Source organism: Triturus cristatus, chromosome 12, assembly GCF_964204655.1.
Source record: "Triturus cristatus chromosome 12, aTriCri1.1, whole genome shotgun sequence".
Classification (NCBI taxonomy): Eukaryota; Metazoa; Chordata; class Amphibia; order Caudata; family Salamandridae; genus Triturus; species Triturus cristatus.
The window spans coordinates 355,321,980-355,339,385 of NC_140595.1; the positions used below are offsets into that span (position 1 = coordinate 355,321,980).

At 40.5% G+C, this 17,406-nt stretch overlaps 1 protein-coding gene across 1 annotated transcript in view; it reads right to left on the reverse strand.

Annotated features, from left to right (window-relative positions):
• The window catches only part of LOC146775989 (uncharacterized), a 649,670-nt gene that overhangs the window by 399,974 nt on the left and 232,290 nt on the right, over positions 1-17,406 (reverse strand). The gene's annotated exons all lie outside the window — the stretch shown is intronic.

The following is a 17,406-nucleotide window of genomic DNA, read 5'->3' on the forward strand; positions in this document are numbered from 1 at the left end:
AAAAGGAAGTCTTAGCAACAGTATGTTATTTCAGAAATGCCATGCACATACCTTTGACCACTGGAAGGGTGTTTGTTACAGCTGTTTTGCTCTATCTGAGATGTGTTGCTCTATCTGATGAACTTTAATTTTGTACAGTGGCCATCTTGCGCAGGAGATGGGCTGATAGAACGTACTGCATGACACTCCCCTTGTTGAACATTATATCCTCCTTTGGCTTTTAGGAGAAATTGGAAAGTGATCATCGACCACAAGAGATAGCCCTGGACTTAGGCCTGGATGACTTTGCATGTGTGGCAGATCAAGGGATCAAAGGGCATACAATCAACCTCAAATGCATCAGATGCACTACAGATACTTTCTCAGAAGTGTCTAAACAACTAATGGCATCTTTACGTACACTGGGGGAAGATTCTTTGACTGGTTGGGAAAAGTTTACCAAAACATTTGCAAGCCAGCATGCCAAGACAGTCCTGGTCAAGAAAAAGATTCAAGTACACTACACGGACCTCCCTCAATTGTGGGGACACAATAATTCAATAAAAAGGGCCAAAAGGAGAGCAAATTATTTGTAGAGAGCTCTCAAGAGGTTACCATTGGGCTCCTCAATACTACACAACCTAGAGGAGGTGAGAACATGCTAAAAAGGGGAAATAAGAATAGTCAAAGGGAGCGTTGGAACTAAAAACTGCTGCATGACATCAACACAAAAAACTCTGCTGCCTTTTGGTGGGCTCTAAACAGTGTTGGCAGACATCTGCCAAATGTAACTCCCTCCAATATCTCAGAGTCAACCTGGTATCAATTCCTGCTTGAAAACGTTAACCTGGTGACCCAGCCGGACCAATCCAGTGTACAGGCAGATTGTCTGAAGCCTACAGAAATCTTGCCAAAGCAGCCTATGGGAAGTACCCGAAAATCAAATTTGTGTACTGTTACCACTAGTAAGTCTAGAAGCAATTTGCAAATAGCCATAGAGAGGGGGTACAAGCCTGAGCGGATTCCCATCTGCCATCTACAAGGACAAACCAACATTCTGGGCAACACAATTGACACAATTTTTTTCCACCATCTTGCAGCTAAATTGCACCCCACCTTTATGCCAAGGCTTGTTCCTCGCACCAATTTCCAAGGACAGTGACAAAGGGGTACATGGGAACTATTACCTGGTTATCTCTAATTGACAACGACACCAAATATTTTGTAGGGGTAGTAATGGAAGAGCTACAGCATGAGGGCACTCTCCCTATTAACCGACTTGGAAAAGTCCAACAACCAGCCAGTTTACTTGGGCTTTCTTGACTAGAAGTCCGCAATTGATAGGGTTCACCGGGAGAAGACAGAATCTGGCCCACCTAAACATTCAGGTTGGCATATTAAGGGCCCTTGAACTCTTGCATACAGATACATGGGTCAGAATTAAAATTGGAGATGGCTCTCGTTATCCAGGCCAATCAAAACCACACAAGGCTTTAAGCAGGGTTGCGTCTTCGCTCCAAAACTATTCATTCTGTTCCTATCAGATCTTACTCCCACATTAAATGCAGTGAGCGCTTATCATCCCAAGTTAGGGGACTTGCAGCTTTCAAATCTGTTTTACATTGTTGACTTGTTCCTGATTAACAGAACCAAACAGAAATAAAACAACAATTTTAGAAGTCCAAGGTAAAATAGCTCGAAAGTCCATGTGGTTTCTGGACCAAGAAATGTTAGGTTTGATAAAAAGATTTAAATATCTCGGTATCTACTTTAACGAGATTGAGAGTGCAGCGAACAGCTCGGGAAAATCAGAAAGCAGGGCAACGCTCTGGGGTTCAGTCTCCGGTCTCTCTACACAAAATTGAAAGGCCAAATGCTCACGCCAATTCTACAGGTCGCCCAAGCAAAGGAAATTTCAACTTTGACCTACAGAAAAGAGGCTCTTAGGGGGCGGGACAGTGCATTATAGGAAAAAATGATACTCAAGGTGTACAGGTCAATCTTTCAGCTACCCTCTCATTCATCTCAATCCCAGATTAGACTTGAGCTTGGCATTGTCAAACAGTCACTGGCACAGAAGGCGGCCATTGCTGTGTGTTGAAACAAACTTAAGTTGCCCAAGGAAGGCTCATGGGTCGCTACCTTTGTTCCGAATTAGAAGAAAAGCATAGCTCCTCTGCAAGTACTTACCTGCTACATGCTTGAGTACTCTTGATCTAACCAGCACTTTGGACATAACTATTAGTCATCTGGAGTTTAAAAAGCTTGCTAAAACAAGCACACAGTTGCTTTCATTGCATGAGGACAAGAACTGCCTGTCTCAAAGTAAACATGGCTGTATGACGCTTCATATTTTACCAGTTTGAAACCACAGGGCTACTTAAGTGAATCCTATGGTAATTGGGTCAAGATACTAGTCCTGAAACTCAGGCTGGAATACAAACCAATCCTAGGTTACTATCCCATTTGGAAAAGATGGGAAGCGCAAAATAACTGCCGGCTATGCGACCAGGGCCAGGAAGCCATTATTCTCATCCTCCTCTTGAGCACCACCCTTATGTAGGACCGACGTGAGCTACTACGAAGAAATGGAAAGCTCGAGACATAAGGTCTTGCAGGGAGGCAGTGATGGCCTGCTTCGAACCATTGGACATTCGGTTGAACTGTGCAATGGTGAAATTCCTTCATAGATTTAGGAAAAAGATTAAGGCCAGGGTCCCAGCAGCTGCAGGGGAGGGAGGTGAATAGTTTAATTCACAGCTCAAATACAGTTTGAAAAGCTTAGAGAGCACAGATTAAAGCATTCATCTGCATTAATCCTCCCAAGCCTATACCACCCATTACCAGGTGGGCTTGCGCCCAATCAGAATGATGGTAAAATCTTTAAGGTATCCCGCCGCTGACCCTGGATGTTGCACCAAATACCACTCCTCACCTTACACTGGATCCAGTGGAAAAGCCTTGGGCATTAAATTTGTTGCTGCCGATGGCTGCTGTCCTCAACCATCACCCCTTACTCATTACCTGTATGAAGGCATTATTAACTGGATAAGTATTTAGGATACAAAAACTGTTGCACTTGCACCTTTCTCTGTTAAACGTCCATTGCTCCTTACTTGCCCTGCCCTTGAACACCGTACCCAACTTCCACCGCCTTATTCTTTACCTGTACACGGGTAGTACTAGAAGGGTACCAATACTGCTGCACTTTCACATTACATCTATAACATCCATTGCACTTTATTTTCGGTTTCAAAGACTATAACAATTGGCTATTAGTGTAAGTCTGTTGCCCTTTGGGGAAGGGCAAGCATGCTCAGAAAATAGGCCTCATTTCACAGGCGCACGTTATCTATACATCGCTGCCGCCCAGTAACCTGGCACCAAAGCCTAGGCCCAATTTTCACTTTAAGCTGTAGGGCAGGAAGTGAACCCCATTATTAAATTTATTACATAACTTTGTTCTAGCTGGGTTTTATGTTTTTTAGTGATAATGATGGAGTAATGTGTAAGTTTCATGTGTTTCTTTAATGTAGTTTATTGTGCACTGTATTGCAACGGTTTTAACAATCAAGCAATAGTAAGTATGTACAATACCCTAAAAAAAATTCAAAAACAAAGACTTGACTGATGACAAGGTGACAGCACTACAGGGTGTTTTGAAAGAAATTAGCATATTGACATTAAAATGATCATGGAAGGCAGATGATATTGAGAATCATTGAGTCTTTAAATATCTCAGGTGTACATATAGTGAACGAGAACAGAGCCCTTAACGCAGGAAGATGCTATGTCAGAAGACTTATCCATCATGGCTAATTACATGTGCTAAAGGATTTGTGTTTATGTGTCACAAGACCCGCAATGTAGCTGAAAGGGTAGCAAGGTTAAAGTCACGTTCTGCCCCCTAGGGAGTCCCACTCCCTCTAGCACAATCGTGGAGAGTAGGGAGTACCTGTTTGGAAATGGGGTAGACAGGGCGCGGGATTAGAGAGAATTTGCTTGACACTCATTTCTAGCAACGTGGTTGCTAGAAGATCTAAACTGGGATCTCTGAATAACAGGATGGCATTGTAAAGGCACACTAAAAATTACTGGGAAGCAGGGAAACAGATGGTATCGAAAGAGGAGGTTGATAGAAGGTAAATATGATTGACTTTCTCAGTGTGAGAGGATGTGTTAATGTAACTAGGTCCAAGGCAAACCTAGAACTTTTCCCAGAACTGAAGATGAGTGCATACCTCTCTACCGGAAGGTAGAATTCAAACCAAGATCATAGGTTCCAGTCCCTTGGATGCAGAACTAACCTCCACCCATAACACATCTTGCAGGTAAACCGGTTTATACCCCTATGAATTTCTCTCACCAAGGTATGGATATTGCTCCTGATTATATTACTAAGTGTAAATCCCAGGTGAGGCTAGAATGTCAACCCGAAACATGGAGACCAATGAGGCAACTTGTGAAATAGTCATAAATGTATTCAGTACATAATCTGATCCTGATGCCACTATAAACCCAGTGTTGCACAGGAATAGACATCGATGACCATACTAAGGGCATGGAAAGCAACAACTCCGCACTCATGAACAATTCAATCCAAATTCACATCCCCATCTACACCCATTATCTCCCTACATGTCTGTCAAGCCATTCATCACTGTAAACATATTGATATGTTCCCAGTCCTGACTTCAGAAATTAACAGCTTTTGCATCCACCTTTTTGCTGTGGCTTATCTCATGTGTTCCTGCATCTAAAGATGGTTGCAGGGATTCTGCTCAAGCACAGAACTATACGCAGGAAACCAGGACCTCAGTGAATTGCGGTGTTCCAAAAACTCACCTCAGAACCCAGAATTCCAATCTGACTAGCATCAGTGTCCCATTCGTCGTCCGTATCCTCTCGGAGCTCCCAATGTATAGACAACCCAGAACAAGCGACTTAGAGTACCCTCAGGAATGGTGGGAATCAGAAATACCTGTTCATTATTATTCTCATATCAGTCCACAACAAGAGTAATCAGAGACACGATAAAGTTTAAAATGTTTATTTTATAAACTACGTGTCCTAAGATGCAGTACTTTGGCCAACATAAGCAGACACATGATTACAATTAAAACCATCAGCATTGTCACAATACCATAGAAAATGAAGGGAGAAATCATATTACAAATGATAATGGAATACAACCACCCTCCCTTCACTAGTGAGCTAGTATTATTATACTAATAGAGTCGGCGTTACAGCTAGACCAGGTCTGGTTAACACCTGTAACGTATTCCGGATTTAAAAATGCAGCAAATTCCGCAATCAAGAGGAACTCCCTATTAACCGACAAAAATACTTTTTCTAAAAAACATCACGCCTGGGCCGTGATTCAGTCATATCAGAGGTTAAAACCGCAACGGTATTTGACTGAACACACCTCCTACTATAAAAAGCACTACTTGATGTTATTACGACTGGGTTCATTCCCCTCAAAAGATTTAACCCCGCAATGGAAACACGTATGGCCATCGAAGGAATGTCGCCTTTGTTGTCAAGGGGAGGAGTCACTATTACATTTACTATGTATATGCCCTACTTTATTGAAAATACGTAAATCCATTCTCCGGGAGATTTTATGGAAAGAACAGATCAGAACATGGAGAGCTGCGTCATTAGGTGTCTTGGATGGCGCTCAATCCCCACTTTCCTGTAGTGCCATAAAACTCTGGAAAATAGCGGCAAAAGAATTGGACAAAATTTCTTCATGATATACAATTACACACCCCCTTGATTGACTTTTTACTGTGATAATGGTTTTCCTTTCTCAAGGATCTCTTCCAGATCAATGTTCTAAAATAATACAAAAAACAAATTATAATAACGTTTTAATCTTTTTTAATAATAATACCTTTTACAATACATATGCTTCTATGTTCAGAATCTGTATTTTATGACGGTTTGCCATCCTTTTATGATTTTTAAGAAATTAATAAAAGTATTATTGACTGACTATAGTAATAGAAGGTCTCTAGGTTTGAATGGGGAACCCCATACCGTAAAGATCAGCTTAGGTGAATCAATCACAGGATCAGCTTTGCTCTGCGCCTGGAAAAGTTATTCTCCAGAATGTGTTTCTAATGCATGCAAACTGCAATATTAAAGGCTCTAGACTTTCAGATATTTGCAGCTGTGTGCGTGTTATGGCTAGAGCGTGGGCCGATCAACCTGAACTCAAAAACATACATTGTTTGGTGGCTCAGACTGTTTCTGCACACAATGTTCAGACCAAGGTCGCAGGACACGTCTAGGGATGTGAACAGACAGTTCTCATGTGAAGAAAAGGCAAGCAAGCAGTTTTCAAACAATAACATGTATCTGCAGTGTCGTGTGCAAAAGCAGCAAAAGTGGCAAGATGGTGTTTCTAACGTCTAAGGCGCTTATGCTAACATAGCAATGAATGTATCTAAAACGCTGCCTTCACTACAAGATACAAATATTTTATAACTGTAATGTAATGCATGAACATATATTGTTCATAAGCTAATTTTCCTCAAGTCATCAAACCAACAATTGAGTACAGCCTTCCTCACACAGATTGCACAACATGAAAATATACAAAATTGAAACTTGTAGGAGGAAAAAAACGTATAATCTAGATTACAACATTTCAGTCAAGGCATGGGGTACAGGGATAAGTGTTAGGAGTTGAGTGAGTTGGGAAATGCAGCATCCTACCCTGCCTGGGTACCCGCCAATGACTACACCACACACCGAGCTTAGTATTACATGTCTTTATTTGCCTGCATGCAACTGTGAACTCAACATTCTAAACCAGTCGTCATTGCATTCCGCTCTAATGCTTATGTCACAGTTCTATAGAGTCTATCAGGAGCCAAAAGGGTTCCATCAATTCTAATTCACTAGACACTACATCTCCCCTAGGTCAAACAAAATATTTTTTTTACAAAATAGACACATAGACTTGTTCTATTAAGTCTCTTCAATCAATCGTTTTGGTGCTTTAATTGTGTGACCTGATCCTGTTCTTGGAAACTGGGAACTGTCACCACCACTGTCCAGGACTGTCCAGGATCTGCGTCAATGGTTAAGAGACAGCCGCTGATGTTTCGGACCCAGTTTCTCCTTCAACAGTTAGATCTGATGAACAATTAGTTAATTGCCTGAAATAAGAAGAGTCTCTGGTAATAGACTTTCCAGGTTGCTGGGCAGTCACCATGTGTCCATTAGTAGACACCACTTGAAAAGGTTCTGCATCAAATGGAGCATTTTCTTCTCCGCATTTGTCATTAATTCCCTTTCAAGCCAGTCATCAAGATAAGGAAACCAGACGTGATCTCATTTGGTGTCAACAATGCCATGATGTCCTTCATGTGTCACTTCAATTATTTTCTGTTACAGACTCTCCAGGATCAGAATTCTTGACCCTCGTAGTATAACCTCCACCAGAATTATGCATAGTTCATCATTGAAATGTTTCTTTTTTTGATATTCACCATCACTGGTGAGAAGTCGAGAGTGTTGTCTCCATGACTGATGTATCATCATATCCTTCAACTTTAACATGTCACTATCATGACTTGTGGTCGTGATAATCTGGGCTAACAAAATGGCAACTGGTGTGTTTGATTTTACAAAGAAGCAATATAGGCCTCAGCAGTCTTGGATGGAGTATTTGTTACCTTGTATAGGCACTCTGGAAAACTAGCCAGCAGGGTTCTGATCCTTCCTTTGATGATGCACAATGGTATAATTATACTCTTGCAACCCTAGTCCCCATCGCTCAATGTGAGGAAGCATTTTGACCTTTGGATTGACAAATATAGTCAGCAAAACCTAATGATCAGTTACCAGAGTAAAAGGTTTTCCGTATAGGAATACTTGGAAATGTTTAAAAGCCTAACTACAGCTAAACTTTCTTTTTCTGGTTGTGAGTAAGCATGTTCTGTTTGGGACAAACCTCTCCTTGCGTGTGCCACGATATGCCTTCAAGCATTTGGGTGTCCGCTGTGTAGTGCCAGGATAGTGCCTAATCTGACTGGGCTAGCATCGACAACAACCTCTGTATGTAGCTTTGGATTGAAGTATGCCATTTCAGTAGCATTCTCAATAGCGTGTTTGATTTTCTTAAAATCTTTCTCACATTCATATGACCAATGAAATTAAAACATTCTTTTTCATCAAGTCTCTCAACGGAGCACTTACAGTGGCAAAGTCTTGTATGTATCTGGAACAGTAACTGACCATGCCAAGAAAGAATGCACAATAGAAAAATCTTGAGGGGATACGCATTTGACAGCACTTCTACTTTAGCATGATCTGGTGTCATGCCCCCATCGAGAAAGATATGGACAAATAATTTTAGCTTTGTCTTATGGAATTCACACTTGTCTGCATTCAAATTCAAACCTGCTTCGGCAAGTAAACAACATACTTGTGTAAGAGCTTTATCGTGTTCTTTTTGTGTAGCTCTGAAAACCAATATGTTATCACTGTAATTGAACTCATTCATGACAGGCTTTTTGATATGTCAAATGAAGTCTTGAAACAATTCTGCAGTGGATAACAAATAAAAGCAAAGGGCCTGATTTAGATCTAGGCATATCTGGTGCCACCACCAATTTTTCCACAGTCTTCCTGCTTGCCCACAAGGCAATCAGCTCACTCTATTAAGATGCTGGTGGTTCTACGAATGAAAGGCCATTGGAGTGCTGCTGACTTCGCCAGGTATGTTCAACCACATTGATGCCGCAATAGGCAAAAGCGGCTGCCGGAGGGAGGACCACCAATGTGTCCACAGGGCCAATCACAATGTGCCTTCCAACTGACATGACTGTGGCGGTAAAACCTTCACACCCGAGTTGGCAGATTAGAAGGGGTATATGGCATGAACTCACCTTTTTTCACTTTCAAACTTCCTTTTACATCATGCACCCGATCTTCCAAGTCCTGCCTCTTCTGCTTGATGATGAACAAAATCAACATTGTCATGGACAGAATCGACTGTAAGCTCCACTTTAACCTGTTACCTTTGGACTTGACTGTTAACATTTGCACTGGACGTGTGCATTTTTAAATCTCTCTTTCAAGCAATAAAATACCAATGTGCAATGAATAGGTCTGTAATGTTGATATCCAAGTACTTAAAAAAACACCTGTATTATCCTATTGTATGTATACATTTGTTGCAGGCTGTCATCCAAAAAATGAACACTTGTACAAAAAAAATCAAATGAAAAATCAAAAAGTAATCATACAGGTGTGATGAAATTAATTTATAAAATTGTCCCATGAAAAACATATGCAACACCTATCATTGGGATAAGTGCAATGTAACATGATGTATAAATTGCACTAGACAAGGTGTAACCTTTACCTCATAAATTACCAATAACATCAATGTCAGTTTTAAATTTGAATCACTCAACATATACATCCATGTAACATTTCTCCTTGTCTAGTGCAAGTCCTGTACTGTATCCAGTTCCAATAGTCACAGTATTTAAAAGGTGAAATGCATATGTGCTCATATTGATCAGTAATCAAAGTAAAACAAACACATCTGTAGTAACACATCTCGCACAAATGTGAAAATCAATTAGTTGGTGCAAGTGACCATTACTATGATGAATGACTGCACCTACATTTAAATGACCATCACATACTATGTTAATCAGTGTATGCACTTAAAAGTGGACACTTAAAAAAATACGTTGTATTACCTGGTATCATGGTAAAGAAAAATAGGTACTTCACATTTTAGTCAGAAGAATTGCTAGAAAGGAACCAGGCAAGTTAATGCCAGGACTAATTTGGTGATATCAACATTAGGGATTTATTCCAAACAATGAGATAAGTCTCTCAATATTCTTTCAAAGCCAAATGTCAGTCCATTAATTGCCAACAAAGTCTTGTGCACTTTTGTGCGGTGGTGAAAAGCTTGCCTCCTAATTCACTGCCAAGGGGAACCTTCTCAGGAGGAGGGATTGAGTGGGCAGAGCAGGCACCTCAAAGATCTTACTTGGAAAGGGGGATTGGGTTTGGGATGGGTGCTCTTGGGTTTGGGAGGGGTACTTTCGGTTTTAGTAGGGGTGGTTTCTCTATTGGAAGGGGTGGGCTGAGATGTAGAAGGAGTTGTTTGGGGTACGGAATGGATAGCTTTGCATTTGGGAGGGGTGTTTTGGGCTATGGAAGGGGTTAAGACAAGGGCAAACAACAAACTCAGGTAGAATGGGTAGGAATTTGGGTTTGGGAGGTAGAGGGAGTGGCAGTGGCATGTGTGCATGTGTCTGTTAAGGGTGCAGGTGCCTGTGGGTCTGCTGTATGCCATGCATGTTGGTTGTGTCTTGCTTTCTAGGTGTCTGTTGTTTGGGCGAGTGTGGGTGTTTTTGTTTTGTGGGTGTGTTTTCTAATGTGAGTGTGTGTGGGTATGGGTGTGCTGAGGAGGTGCTGGGTGTAGTTGTGGTGCATGTGGATGTGGTGGTGTAGGCAGGTGTGGTGTGGTGGTGGGTGAAGTATCTGTGGGTGTGCTGGTGGAGATACGTGTGGGTGTGGTATTAGTGGGTGTGCTGGTGGTGAGGCATGTGGGTGTGGTTATGGATGGGGTGTCTGTGGGTATGCTGGTGGTAGAGGTGGTACATGTGTGGTAGCAGGTGTGGTGTCCGAGGGTGTGCTGGTGGTGCTACAAGTAGGTGTGGTAATATATGTTTGCTTGTGTGCCTATGTTTTTTGTGGTGTTTTGGTTTCTGTGTGGGTGTGCTGCTTGTGTTTGTGTGGGTGCATGCAAAAGTGTGAGTATGCTTGGGGCAAGTTTGGGAATAGGGAATTTGGGATGGGTAAGGGTGAGAGGTGGGGCACAATCTTACTGTGAATGCCTTCCAGGAACGCTACCATTTGTTGCATATGGCAGCTCCCCTGGATGGCATTCAGTAGTGCAGTCTGGCATACAGGTCAATAGCTTCCTCACCCAGTGCAGCCTGGGGAACAGGGTTAAGGACGTTAAGAAAAATAAATTTGTGTGGATTGAGAAATGACTTCTCCGGCATAACTAAATAAATAGGCCTTAAAACATGTCTAATCAACTTCAGAACCAAGCAGAAACATGTTTATATTTGTCTCCTAAAAATGTCTACTTATTTGAAGTTTGTTTTACCATTGTAAAATTGATTCACAAAATATGTTGACTTTCACTTCAGATAAAAATTGGTAAAACATCACAGTCATTATTACATACACTGATTCATATAGAAATCAGAATATGCATCATATTACACCTTAACGTATTTTTACATTTGCCTAACTAGTCATGAGTTAGACCTAATTTAGAGTTTTTGTGGGACTCCTACATACATGTGATTGAACATTCCATCTGCCAAAATCCCTTTCAGTATCCCATTTTCTCCATCATTTGTTTATCATCTGGACATAATAAAGTACATTGACATTTTTGGGGGGTATGTGTTACTCTGTCACCAAAGTGTACACATTTCTGCTTGTGTTTCAACTAAAATTGTATGCCTATCACAATTATTTGTCCAAAAATAGACTGATTTACACACACATTTGTGAAGGAGTAAGACATCATGCAAATCTGTTGCTTTTAACATGTATGAAACAGTATTTCTGATGCAAATCAAAGTAGGGTATGTTTTAAATCCACAATGTAGCCATTAATTCTGATGTGAATAGTCATTTTGGCTCACATGCTCACTCTTGTTTGTGCAGAATCCTAACTTACCAATGTGACGTTTGGTGCATACAGTGTATCATAAGTGCATATTATGCAATGTCACTTGTAATAGAGCTACCATTAAATCAACCATAATAGTGAAGGAGCATCACACCTGATACAATAAAGACTATTGGCCTGTTTGGTACAACTGTCTCTCATGACATCCAACAACCTGATGTATATGTATAGTTTAGGCAGCCATGTGTCTACTCAAAACAGTGCTTTGGTAGTAAACAGGAATCAGGTGGGCTCCTTTCCAGCACATTTATAGACAAAGCACATCATCTTATACATTGTGAAAAACGCATATCTTCAAGAACTCTACTTGTGCTTTGGGCATGGGTCATCCTTTATGTTGATGGGAAAAATCCTGGGTGTAACAAAAAAATTAGTCATGTAACATGTGAAACACCAATAGGAACGTACCCCCTTCATGCTGCTGTTGGGCTCTCAATAGCCCATCAAGCTGGGGATTGGCCACCACAAGAATGTGGGCCATTAGTGGGGTCAGGGTGTGGCTCATGAGCTTTCCATCTTGGGAGGATTGACCGAGCAGGACTTCATCTGACGTTATGGACCAGCATTGTAGGTCCTCCCAACTCTTCCTGCAATGGATGCCACACCACTTTTAGACCCCTAGCGTCTGCACCTTCTTGGCAATGACCTTCCAGATATCCCATTTCTGATGGGCGTTGACCTGTATGGATACAAGAAATGAAAGAAAAATAATGGTTTTGTGACTTTTTGCCCGTCTGTATTGATGTAACACAATTTTACTACATGTATCACAAGCATGGCTCATAAGTTACCATATTGCTGGTCACATGCTGATCGAAACATTTATATTAATACACACTTTTGTAGTAACCTATTGACTACCCCCATTCCTTGTCATGTCCTACACTTGCTAATCCAAGCCAGTGACATAATCTAGCCCAGGGGGCTCCTACATTTTATGTGATGTGAGCTACTTCAGATCAGTGTAAAACCTTGTGAACTACTGAAGGGTAAACAACTTGTACACTGTAACCAGACACCCTCATGTCCAGCTTCATTCGCTTGATACCTATAGTCCATAGAGCCAGATACTATGGTTTGAACTACATACTAGGACTGTGGGGACTATTAAAGGGCTGCTATGTGCGTCATTGAGAGCATGCTCTTTGGGGATGTATGAACATGCGTATGTATGATTGAGTTATAATTGTAAGGGTGACAAAGTCTGTGTGGTATGTACTTGTAGCACAGGACACAGCTTTTGCCATTAGTGGCACCGTTACATGGATGACACAAACATACAATTGTTTGTCCTTTTGAACTGAGGGAATTTAAAATTGCAGAGAAATATTCTAACAAACACTTCATATCATGGAACATTTTTCTGCACTTTAAAATTGTCATATGCAAAAATTGGCTGTATCTTGCATATATACTTATGGCACAGTGCATACTGACCACTCGGAGTAGAAGTGTGCAGTTTGAACATGAAAACTTTAAAATGGGAGTAACATTAAATGAAGTGTTAGCTCAAGAAGTTAGGTAACTCTCCATTTCAATTGTCGTCCATTTCGAAACATTCAGGGGCATATGTTTTCGCACATCTCTAAATCGGAGTTCACAACAAAATAGTTTTATGACAGATATACCTCAGTGCTCCAGTTGTTTGTCCGTGTGACTCAGCCCCAACTTGGCCTATGATTCTGACTGAGCGCTGCTCGTTGTCAGGCCATGCTATCTGCAGCCTGATGATCATAATGCCAAATGAACACAGCCTTCCCTTAATTTTTATTTGAAAAAAAAAACCTTGTGCCCATCTAATAACTGACCTCAAGGCTGTGTGCTACTCTGAAGGGATCTAGGGGGCAACTGTTTGGAGCCCCTGATCTAAGCTGAGTGATTAGTGAGAAGATGCACATAGCTAAATCCTTTTTATTTGGTTTGTACAGAAAACAGATATATGTACAGTTAAAAAGACTATATAAAGTATTTTCTAAGTGAAATTTCTACTTTTCAAATGTAATTCAAACAAATACAAAGATATATCTCTACATACACTCCAAATAGAATCTAGGGCTTTAAACAGACAACACATACTAATGTTGTTGTTTTTTAACATTGTGAAAGACTTACAAATCCCCAACCTCATAGTAAGGAACAAAAGAGATGGCTCTGCACATCAATCACTACACTTCACTCAGGAACTTAAAGGGACATTGCAGCATATGTGAATGGAAAAAAACCGTTAGATTCACATATACATTTCAAACATATACCTGCTCCTCTAGTGAGGCATAGAGCTGGCCATACAGAGAGAGGTCCTCCTGTGCCAGCAACTCCAGCTCCTCTGGCAAGAAGACAGGGGCCATCTCACCAGCTCAACCTGTTATTGTTGCTCCCTGAAGTCACAAACAACAGCAAAAGTGAATGCGGTCTTGATGGCTGCAGTATTAAGAGGCAAGTGAGCTCTTTTTGAAGCGCCGCATACATGTATGCGACATATGTAATCTTGAGCCTTCGTACGTTGGTTTCACACATGTTAGCCCATGGCTGTGTCTGTCATGGAGTTGAACACCTACTATGCAGTCAATTTCCGCTGTGGATGTATGATTACAAATGTCCTGATGGCGAGGTCAGGCACTTGCCATTTAGTAGATCAAATAGTGTGATTGTGACTGTTAAATGTGGAAGGCTGATAAAGCATGGTATGCTCTTTTCATTTGTAGGTGTGCATTATAATCGTGATTAATCCCCATCCGTATACCTGTTTACTGTGTTAATATTAGGTTATTAAGACGTGAACTGTAATAACATATAAGTGAGGTGTTGGGTATTTTCCACATGCAACCAAAGAATTAACATAGTAAATGTATGTATTTAGAGGAATCATATGTGTGTGAAATGTATTCATGACTAATGACGGTTTTCTATTGATGCTCATATTATGCGTGCATATTAATGATTTATATATGTTTGTATTTTAACATGTGCATTGTTTTTACATTAGCTGCAGTTGGTAGGCCTAATAAACATTTACGAATTCATTGAAAGGGCAAGTAATATCAAAACGAGCCGTGTAATAAAGTACTTATTGGAGGAATGAATCCACATAGGGTACAGTAGGGATAGATTAATGCTTTCAAACTTCAATCCACCAATGAATAAGTCTTTTGATGTAGTTTCTATAATTATTTGTGTTTTAATTCAGGAATTGGTTATTCTGTGCATTTTGCACAACTAAATATCATCCATAGATTTGGCTTTGTATTAGTGCCACTGTACATTTACACACTCGTTTTGAGGTGTTTGAATGTCCAACTTTTCTTGGCTTTGTAATAAACTTATTAAAATTTGGATTAGAAGTCTGTGTTCCTTTAACAATATTGACATTAGAAATGATAATGTAAAATTGGCTGCTGTGATTCTCTCCCCTCTACACTTTCAAGCAGCCACCGAGTCATCTACCAGGGGTTCCAGTTTAAGTCTAGAACATAGAACCCAGCCAAATTAACACTACTCATAATGCTGGCTACTTTGTTCACATATTCAAATTTCGAAAGACACTCATGTTTTAATTTTTTTTTTTTTAATATGTAGTGGTTAAATGCAATATTTGTGCACTGTTGTGTACACCTTCATTGACGGTATTTATGTTGAACATTTAAGAAAAAAAATAACGTATAAATAATTCATAAGAAATGTATAATTTACACATTCTTTCATATTTAACATATGGATTGCTAAAAAATAACATTTGTGAAGTAAAAAGGACCCCAAAAAATGTTACCTTAAAATATTTTTTCCACATCATTACATTTGTGTTAATAAGCAAAATAAAATGATGTGGTAAATGTTTATTAATGTTCACAATTCTTCCAATGCAGACATTTGAACCCAAGGAGAGTAAGGAGACAACAGCCTCAAGTGTACCTCCCATGTCCAGACCTTGCCACCATGGAAGAATGGGATATTATCAAAAAGTTCAGATTCAGTTGGTAAACTATACTGCATTTATGTCATCAGCCAGAGCCAGATCTTCTGTCTCAGAACAGAAATCCCACATCTATTGCACTAATTGTCAAACTCATGGCAGTACCTGATTGAATGCCACACCCAACTTTCATGGCGTGCTATAAAAAGTTCTTTCATCAATGATGAGACACATCAACAGCTTCATCCAGTTTCCACGACATGAGGATTTTGCAAATGTGAGGGCGATTTCTACATTTTGGGTCGTCTACCACATGTGGTTGGAGTAATTGATAGCACACATATTTCCTTAGTGCCACCAAACACCAGAGAAAAAGTCTACTGGAATCTGAAGCACTTTCATTCAATCAATGTGCAAGTTGACTGCTTCACTGATTTGTGCATCACAAGTGTCTGTGCATGTTTCCCCGGATCAGCCCATGATTCTTTTGTACTACGGAATAGCAGCATACCGCTGCAAATGTCACAACTTGCATGTTAGAGGGTCTGGCATGTTGTTAAGTACAATCAGACATAATATTGTTTGGGTAATTTCAAGGTGAATCATCTGAAATGGTGTTACATATCTCAGCTCTTCTCTTTTTCTTCCATTTAGGAAACACTTCTTATCCTAACTGATCATGGTTATTGGAACCACTGAGAAATCCAGCAATGCCAGGGGACGTCCACTTCAGTGAGTCCCATGGAAGGACATGGAGCTTAGTGGAGCGGACTTTCAGGCTCCTTAAGGCTAGACACGCTGTCTGGGCAACACTGGTGGAGTCCTCCTCTACTCACCCAATAAGGTGTGCCAAATCACCATGGCCTGCTGCATGCTGAGCAACATAGCCCTGCGACGGAACATTCCTTACATCACAGAGGAAGGACCTCATGAAGAGTCATGGGGTGAGGATCCTGAAATGCCAAATGAAGATTATAGAGGTGAGAAGGAAGGAGTTGACTACGCCAGGAGTCTACCGACAACTTCTTCACACGAGTAAGTTTCTCTTTACATGTTATCTCATTAATTCTTGAACAAACTATTGATGTAATGAGGAAAAAGGCATGTGCTCGACATTTTTTAGGAAGGACAAGTTCAGGGAAATCCAGACCATAAGTCCTTGTTGAGCAGAGTTTTGACACAGTGACTTTTGTGTCCATTTTCATTGCTGATCTCCGATTGTGTTTTAGAAAATGTGTCCTTAAAAAGATGACATTCTAATGTGTCTATCTTTTGTTTCATTACTCAGTTTTTAGTTTTAGCCTGTTTTAGATATCTTCACCATGTGATCTTTATTGGGACACCTCAGAGTTGTGGCATTTGCAGTTAAATGATACTGTTTCAAAGTGCAGGGGGAGCATGGGTTCTTTCTGTGGAAGACACACAGACTTTGTGTACATATGTTGTACTGAGACAACTTGCACAGTCATTGTATGGACGTTTTTAAGATTTTATTTGACTTGTTTTCTGTTGAATGGTGAGAACAAGCCATTGTGTGCCTCTTGATTTAATTTAACCACATGTATTATTCAACCAAAAGCATAGTCATCCCCCTTCACACTGGCCAAATGCACATTTTGTGTTGGGTATATGAATATGTTGCTATGTCTCATCATTGCAGAAATAACTTCTTGTAGCGCACCACTTAAGGTTGGTTGTGACATTCCCCAAATACTGCAACAGTGTACTGGACTGATACTGTGGCCATAAAATTGAGTAC